Source organism: Bison bison, unplaced genomic scaffold, assembly GCF_000754665.1.
Source record: "Bison bison bison isolate TAMUID 2011002044 unplaced genomic scaffold, Bison_UMD1.0 scf7180017864056, whole genome shotgun sequence".
NCBI classification, from domain to species: domain Eukaryota; kingdom Metazoa; phylum Chordata; class Mammalia; order Artiodactyla; family Bovidae; genus Bison; species Bison bison.
This window is the reverse complement of record NW_011494628.1, coordinates 1,610,153-1,618,831: the sequence shown is the minus strand read 5'-3', so window position 1 is coordinate 1,618,831 and position 8,679 is coordinate 1,610,153.

Below are 8,679 nucleotides of genomic sequence, written 5' to 3'. Positions count from 1 at the left end.
ACCATGTGAAGTGAGCCCCATTACAACTCTTCCATACCAAAGGTATGTGCAGCTTTCCAAGCAAATAATTTGCACCTTTGTTAGAACTAGCAACCCAAGCTAAATCTTGCCAAGGATAGCTCATGCTATTTTTCCCCCAAGATTTCTTGTTGGCAACTTTACTAAATCCCTTTTGCTTCGAAATTTTAAAATGTCCTATATCCTTTATTTCTAAGGTTTTTTTTTTTTTTCAATTATAAGAGCTATTTACAAATAGCACAGAAAAATTGTAAGTTAGATATATGGCTCTATCAATTTTTTTGTTTTACTAGGGAAATTTATCAGAATTAGGAAGATAAGGAGCAAAATGGCATGAATAATTTTCAAACAAGACACAGCTTTAAGGTAGGTTTCTATATATTGTGCTGGGTATTCTCATTGATTATATCATTTAACTCATCTATTCCTCACAACAACCCTAAAAGGTAGGAACTGTGGTTCTATGCATTTTACAGAAGAGAACACTGAGGTGTAGAGAAGTTAATCAACTTGTTCAGCATTACATAGTAAGTTGTAGAGTCAGGATTAAAATCCAAGTTTTATGACTTTGGGCTTCCCAGGTGGCTCAGACAGTGAAGAACCCACCTGCCAATGCAGGAGACCTGGGTTCGAGACCTGGGTTCAATCCCTGGGTCAGAATGACCCCCCGGAGTAGGAAATGGCAACCCACTCCAGTATTCTTTCCTGGAGAATCCCACGGAGAAAGGAGCCTGGTGGGCTACAGTCCACAGGGTTGCAAAGTATCGGAAGCAACTTAGCATGCAGAGTTCAGTCCATGACAATTTACGTTATAGATCTTATACAACTGTGAAAGGAAAACTAATTGATAAATGCAAACAGCATTCCCAAACAGATAAAACTAATCACATTGATTTACTTCTTTAAATATAGTTGATTTACAGTGTTGTGTTAATTTCTGCTGTATACCAAAGTGATTTACACACACACGCACACACACACACACACACACATATTCTTTCCCATTATTGTTTGTCACAGATATTGAATATAGTTCCCTGTGCTAAAAATATAGCAGGACCTTGTTATTTATCCATCCTATATGGATGGACTAGTACTAGTGCATCTGTTCTCCATGTCTGTGAGTCTGTCTCTGTTTTGTAGATACATTCATGTCATATTTTATATTCCACATATTTGTTGTTGTTCAGTCACTAAGTTGTGTCTGACTCTCTGTGACCCCATGGACTGCAGCACACCAGGCTCCTCTGTCCTTCACTATCTCCTGGAGTTTGCTCAAACTCATGTCCAGAGTTGGTGATGCCATCCAACCATCTCATCCTCTGCTGCCCTCTTCTTTTGCCTTCATCAGGGTCTTTTCCAATGAGTCAACTCTTCACATTAGGTGGCCAAAGTATGAGAGATTCAGCCTCTGTCCTTCCAATGAATATCCAGGGTTGATTTCCTTTAGGATTGACTGGTTTGATCTCCTTGGTGTTCAAGGGACTCTCAAGAGTCTTCTCCAGCACCACAATTCCAAAGCATCGATTCTTCAGCACTCAACCTTCTTTATGGACCAACTCGCACATTTGTACATGACTGCTGGAAAAACCATAGCTTTGACTATATGGACCTTTGTTGGCCAAGTGATGTCTTTGCTTTTTAATACACTGTCTAGGTTTGTCATTGCTTTTCTTCCAAGGATCAAGCTTCTATTTAATCCCTTATAAAAATGAATCCAAAGTGTGGAAATGGCAAATGATCAAAATAACCGATACTGGAGAAATCCTTAGATGAATTACAGTGTAAACATACATACAGTGAACACTCTGTGGGATTCTGTTATGGAACAGTGAGCTCATGGAGAGGTCCATGAGAAAAGCTAGTCATGGGCCGTGAAACGCAATCCCAGAGCACGGCAGCCTCACTGGCTTTCCTCCGTTTCTCAAAGAAGCTGTGATCCCTCCACCACAGAACCTTTGCATCTTCTGTTTCTCTTCCTAAAATGCTCTCCTCCTGACCCTTTACCTGGTTAACTGCTTTTTATTTTTGTATCTCAAATCAAAGCCCAAATCCCTGTCAGCATTTATTAAAGTTCATAATCATGTGAGTTAGTAGCAGCAGTTTGTCTGATTTCTGTCTGGCTGTGCTGAGTCTTTGTTGCTGTGAGGGCTTCTCTCTGGTTGTGGTGACTGGGGGCTACTCTACATTGCGGTGCTCAGGCTTCTCATTCCAGTGGCTTCTCTTTTTGCAGAGCATGGGCTCTAGGGCTCCAGTAGTTGCAGCTCAGTGGTTATGGCGCACGGGTTCCAGTTGCTCTGTGGCTTGTGAGAACTTCCCAGACCAGGGATTGAACCCATGTCTTCCACAATGGCAGGCAGAATCTTTACCACTGAGCCACCAGGGAAGCCCAGTAGTTTTTTATTCCAATCTGTGCCCTTGGTGATAAATCCTGCAAGAACAATAAACTGTCTGCTTTTGTTTACCATGACATCTCCAGAACCTTAAAACATAAGAGAAAACTTAATATTGATTGAGTGAGCCAAAGTTAACTTTTGTGTCCATAAAAAATTATCTTAAAACCCTTATTACAGTTCTCCTTGTTTCTGAATCCATGAATGAAAGTCAGATGTACTTCAAATTGATTAAACTCAATCTGACAAAATTTTCCAGATTGATAGAGGAGATAATTCATTGTAATTAATTCTTGAGATTAAGGTCTTTTCAGGATGGAGCACAGATGTGGAAATAGCACCTATGGGGGATAGTTAGTGATAGGGGCCCTCTATTTAGATAGTTGAATCATAGCATTTTAAAGTTCAAACTGCATTTCATTACCAAACTGAGGCCCAGAGACACGACGTGACCAGCCCGAGGTCACATAATAATGAGGCCAGCACAGGACCGTTTAACCCTGTGCTCATTCTGCCCTGATAAAAAAGAAGCAGAGTAACTCCCAGTTTGGGTTATAAAATCAGTAGAAACTCGATGGTGGGGTGGGGAGGGGGTGTGGAAATAAGACAGGAAGGTAATCTAGTAAAAAGAAATTCTAGGTTTGGGAATGTCTGAAAATATCCAGCAGACTTGCGGGCAGAGAAGCCCAGAATAATACCAGACAGATCTTTAGGTCATTCTTTCTTTCTTTGGCCACATAGCAAGCAGGATCTTAGCTCCCAGACCAGGGATCAAGCCCATGCCCCCTGCAGTAGGAGCTCAGAGTCTTTTAACCACTGGACCGCCAAGGGAAGTCCCTCAGGCAGGTCTTTAGCCTAATTCTTCTCTGTGTACAGAATGACTGAAGTTAAGGCGTTAGTCACTCAGTCATATCTGACCCTTTGTGACCCCAAGGGCTGTAGCCCACCAGGCTCCTTTGTCCATGGGATTTCCCAGGCAAGAATATTGGAGTGGGTTGCCATTCCCTTCTCCAGGGGATCTTCCTGACCCAGGGATCAAACCCAGGTCTCCCGCATTGCAGGCAGATTCTTTACCGTCTGAGCCACCAGGGAAGCCAAAGAATGGCTAGCTGTTTAAAATAAATGTGTGTTTGTGTGTGTGTTTGCTGGTAAGAGATGATCTAGGTGGCATCGCTGAGCCAGTGTTTAGCACAGTGCCTGGCACGAGGTCTTAGTCTCTCCGTCATGCCCCATGCTTTGCTACCCCATGGACTATAGCCTGCCAGGCTCTTCCAGGCAAGAATACCGAAGTGGGTTGTTGCCATTCCCTTCTCCAGGGGATCTTGCTAATCCAGGGATCAAACCTACATCTCCTGCATTGCAGGCAGATTCTTTACTGTCTGAGCCACCAGGGAAGCCCCCTGGCTGTGGTTGTTGCCCAAAATATATCTGCCAAGTGTGAATGAATGAGTGAATGAAAGAAGGAGTAGGCAGGCCATCCTCAGATTCCCCTGACTCACCCGTCTGCCAAAGTGTCACATCACATACTGTGGTGAGCTGATGACACTCCCCCAAAAGATATCCAGATACCCACGTCCTAACCCCTGGACAGTGTCATGTCATACAGGAAACAGAATTTTTCAGATGAGGGGTGATTAAGTACAAGGATTTAGAGACGGGGAGGTAACTACTATCTTGAATCTTGTCTATCCTCTTAATTTTTTTAGATGTGTATCTATATACATTTATTCTTTCATTTTCCAGTTTCAAGTTACATAAAGGAGATCCAACTGTAAGTTTTATTCTGTGATCTTTTAAAACTTGCTTAACATTGAGACATGTCATGTAGCTATATTTCACCCATACTAACCACAGCATAATGTGACAAAGACATTCCAGAACCTACCAATTCTCCAATGCTACTCTGAACATTCTTGTTCAAGCTTATCAGGGCAAGGATGTGTCTGTCTCACTAGGGTATGTGCCTCAGGGGAGACCTTCTGGGCCACAGTGTATAAGGATCGTAACTCTTACCAGAGGTATTCTTTTCCAGAGTTCTAGAACAAAAATTCAAAATTCAGTTTCAGTGAGCCGGTTTTTTCCTTTTTTCACCGCCCAGTACCTATTGCTGCTGTAATTTGGTATGTAATCATACTTGCCTTTCATCTCTGTAGAGTTACTTCATGATTAACTCTTGGATTCTAATAGTCATTTATCTGGCTGCATGGGATCTTTAGTTGTGGCATGCGAACTCTTAGCCGTGGCACATGGAATCTAGTTCCCTGACCAGGGATGGAACCCAGGCTCCCTGCATTGGGAGCGTGGAGTCTCAGCCACTGGCCCACCAGTTAGGGTTAGACTCCCTAACTCTTGGATTCATGGTCATCTTTAACTGCGCTAGTGTTTTAGAACCAGATGCACGGTTTGGGAAGAGGCTACATGTTCTTGACAGAGGTGAAGGAGCAAAGAGATTATATGAACAAACTCTAGAGCCAAAATGTCTGGGTTCAAAACACAGATCTGCCACTGACTCAGCAGCTGTGTGGCCTTGGGCTGGATACTAAATCCGTGCCTCAGTTACCGCCAGTATAAACTGGGGAACGCACTAGTATTCACTTCAGAGGTTGTTGTGAAAGCTCAATAACGTAATGTGAAACACTTGGAATCGTGCCAAGTATAATAAGCATCACATAAGTGGTTGCCATCATCGTCGTTGTTATTAATGTTGCCATTTACGTGAAGTAAACCTGTGTAAAAAGTCAGACATTCTCAGCAAATAACCCTGTCTCACACTTAACAGAAATGATCAGTGTCAGTACCCACATCTTCATGTCAGCAAATCGAAAAACCTCCTCTTGACAGTAGACCCTCCTGTCAAGGTTCCTGCAGTGGACTCCTCGGATCCCCCCTCCATAAGGACGCCAGTCCAATCTCTCATCCTTTTCCCTCTACTTATCACTCACATCTCACGTTGACGTCTCCTAGAATCTCCCACCTTAAAATAAAAACTCCCGAGATCCTGTGGTTTCCCTCAAACTACCTTAGCCTGTCTTTAAATCATAAAAAGAACTAACTATAGACCGCCCACCCTCTGGAGAAGGAAATGGCAATCCACTCCAGTACTCTTGCCGAGAAAATTCCATGGATGGAGGAGCCTGGTGGGCAACAGTATATGGGGTCACAAAGAGTCAGACACGACTGAGCGACTTGATGACAATAGACCCCTCCAAATGTTTATTCTTGCTCTCTACAGTCTCAGTTCCCACTCTGCTGCCTTTCTGGGAGCCATCTCATCAAGATCACTCCCATGCTGCTAGGTCACACTGTCCCTTCCCCGTCCTCTCCTAATGGGCCTCTTGGCAACACGTGGCACACGACCATTTGCTTCTCAGAACGCTCTTTCCTTGGTTTCCTTTACACAAACCTGTTCCGAGTTTCCCTTCCACCCCCCTGACCCTCTTGCTCAGGCTGACTCTGTTTCCTTCTCTCCCAGTGCAATCTTGTCCAGTCCTGTGGGCTTCCAAAATCTTTAAAAATTACGGGTAAGTCCCAAAATTATAACGCTGGCTCTGACTTCTGCACTGAGCTCCAGACTTCCATAGCAACTGTTTAATTGACATCAGCTGGATGTTTAATGATAACCGTGACAACAGCCAAGCAGTCACACGGGCTTGCTCTTGTTTTCGGACATGCCAGATCTGTCCCCACCTTAGAGCCTTCAGGTTTGCCGTCCCCCCTTCCTAGACACTGTACGCATCTCTCTCTGCATTCCTGTGTATTCGGTGGGGTCTTCACTCAGCATCCCTTTCTCAGCGGCCCTCTCTGACCACTCCATCCAAAGGAGTCCCCATGCCCCACCCGGTTCTGTCTCCCTGTTCTCAGTGTCTAATTTAGAACATTTATTATTATTATAAATCATCTTATTACTGGTTTATGTCCTTTTCCCTTGTACCTACCCCAACTCCTTCCAGGAATATGTGTCTTTAAAGTGAAAACATGTGCTAAAAGACTTAATGCCAGAAACAAAGTCTTCCCTTTCTTTCTTTTAATATTTATTTATCTGTCTGTACTGGGTCTTCATTGCAGTACAAAGGATCTTTAGTTGCTGTGTGTGAACTCTTAGTTGCGGCACGTGGGGTCTAGTTCCCTGACCAGGGATGGAACCCGGGTCCCCTGCATGGGGAGTCTTAGCCATTGGACCAGAGAAGTCCCAAAGCCTTCACTTACTATAGATAGAAGGAAAGCATATTTTGCAGGTGACATGTTGATAGAAAGCTTGAGGACATAAAATGATAGCACGTACTGTGTGCCAGGCATTCACGGATGCCGGGGATAACACTGTAAGGAGGACAGACAAGAGGCAAAGGTCGTCCTGGAAGGTCTGACATGTAGTAAGCGTTTAAGAAATAGTTGCTGAATGAATCTGATTGATCCATTTTAGTCCAGGTAAGTTCCATCTCTGATTATGAATAGAAGACAGCAGAAACATTCTTACAAATGTCTACTCTGTTATAAATTTTTGAGGAAAATACAGAAACAATCGCAATGGATATGTTTGTGGAAGCACTGCAGGTATTCAGTAAATCAGGAAACTCAGCACTGATATGTACACACCCGTGCCGAGCATCACTGGCAGTCTAGCACGCCCATGGCCCTTTGTTCCCAAACGGTCTGTAAAGGCTGTGTTTGTGTTTGTATTTCTATTTTGCTACAAAATGTAAAAGTCCTATTTAGTCAGGCAGCTTGCTTTGGCTCTATCAGCAGAAGTGGCTTAAAAGCAAAAATGGCATTCTAGTGACTCCACCTGCAACTCCTTGACAGTGATACCCCAGTATTAAAATAGCCATTTGAAGTAAATTCCTATTTAAAAGGCACAGAAAATATGCAAAGGACAGTGTCTGTCCAGGAAAGTTCAGATTCAAAACTAGTTCTTAAGATACAAACTCTATGAGAATCAGTTCCAACATATTTCCAATTCATTATATAATAAAATAGATAATGGTTTTATAGACCATGTGTAAATACATCTTCAATGTCCATGGTTATCCTTTCAAAAGGATAGGTTTTTAGTTTTCTTTTTAAAAACTGTGTTTACCCAGCTGCCAACTTCCTCCTCTGATTTCATTATTTCCTTTTCCCCATGGCCCTCCCCACTCCCACTCCACACTCATAAATACATTGGAGAAATCAGAAACTTAGGCAAAGTTCTTTTACTTATTGTTAGGCTTACACAGTTCCAAAAAGTAAACATAATTAACAGAATACCTAAAAGTACCAGAGGAGGCGCCCCGGTATCAGCAGAAGGCACAGGTCATCGTAACAGAGAAAGCTTGATGAGACCCTTCACGTGGAGATGCTTCATGTTCAGTCCTGTCAGAGGAACACACTGTTCTCTGAGTGTGACGACGGCAGGCACGAGTAGGAGCTGAAGGCTTTTCTCCACGGGGTCAGGCAGCCCAGCCCTCCAGGTGCGTTATTACAGGACCACGAAGGTGGCTGTGACAGTGACGGCAACGGGAATCCCAGCTATGACAACAGTGCTGATGTCATCAGCAGTAGCTTGTCCAGACGTTTACATCCTTCAGGCGCGTCTCATCCAACCGATCACGCTGGATCCATTCCCCGGACAGACCACAAAATCCACTTTCAGAGAAATGAATCCAGTGTGTTCAGTTATCATTGAAAACACACCAGTCTTGGTATTGGCTGGTTTGGAAAAATGATAAATACTATTGCATTGTTTTGGAAATCCAAAACACAGACATGGGTACGTTTGGTGGCACAGCTTTAAAACCCTATGCTTGGATATAAAAACATTATAAACAAAATTAATCATTTTTATTTTTTAAAAAGTATTTTACTATGCCAAAATTAAAGACACAGTAAAATCAAATTTTGTGCAAAGACCTTTAGAAAATGGAATTATATAATTAAATGTTAAATACAGAATAAGCTTTAAAAATTAATAGTGTATTAAATTACTATATATTAAAGCTATGATGTGGAAATTAGTGCAGTTTCAAAATACTGTTTGCAGATTTAATTCCTTAAGAACCCTGGGAAGTTGCCAAATCACCATGCAGCCCTCCCTGACACTGGGGAGGTCCTTTCTGAGTCTGGAGTCATTACGTAATATACAATAAGAATAAAATACCAGGTACAATTAATTTAATATACTTGCTGAGACTTTACACAGAACTCAGTGACTTGAATAAATACAACGCTGTTTTTTAAATACGAGAACACTTTTCTGGCAGCAGTCAGTACACTTTTGTGTTATAAGTAGGTC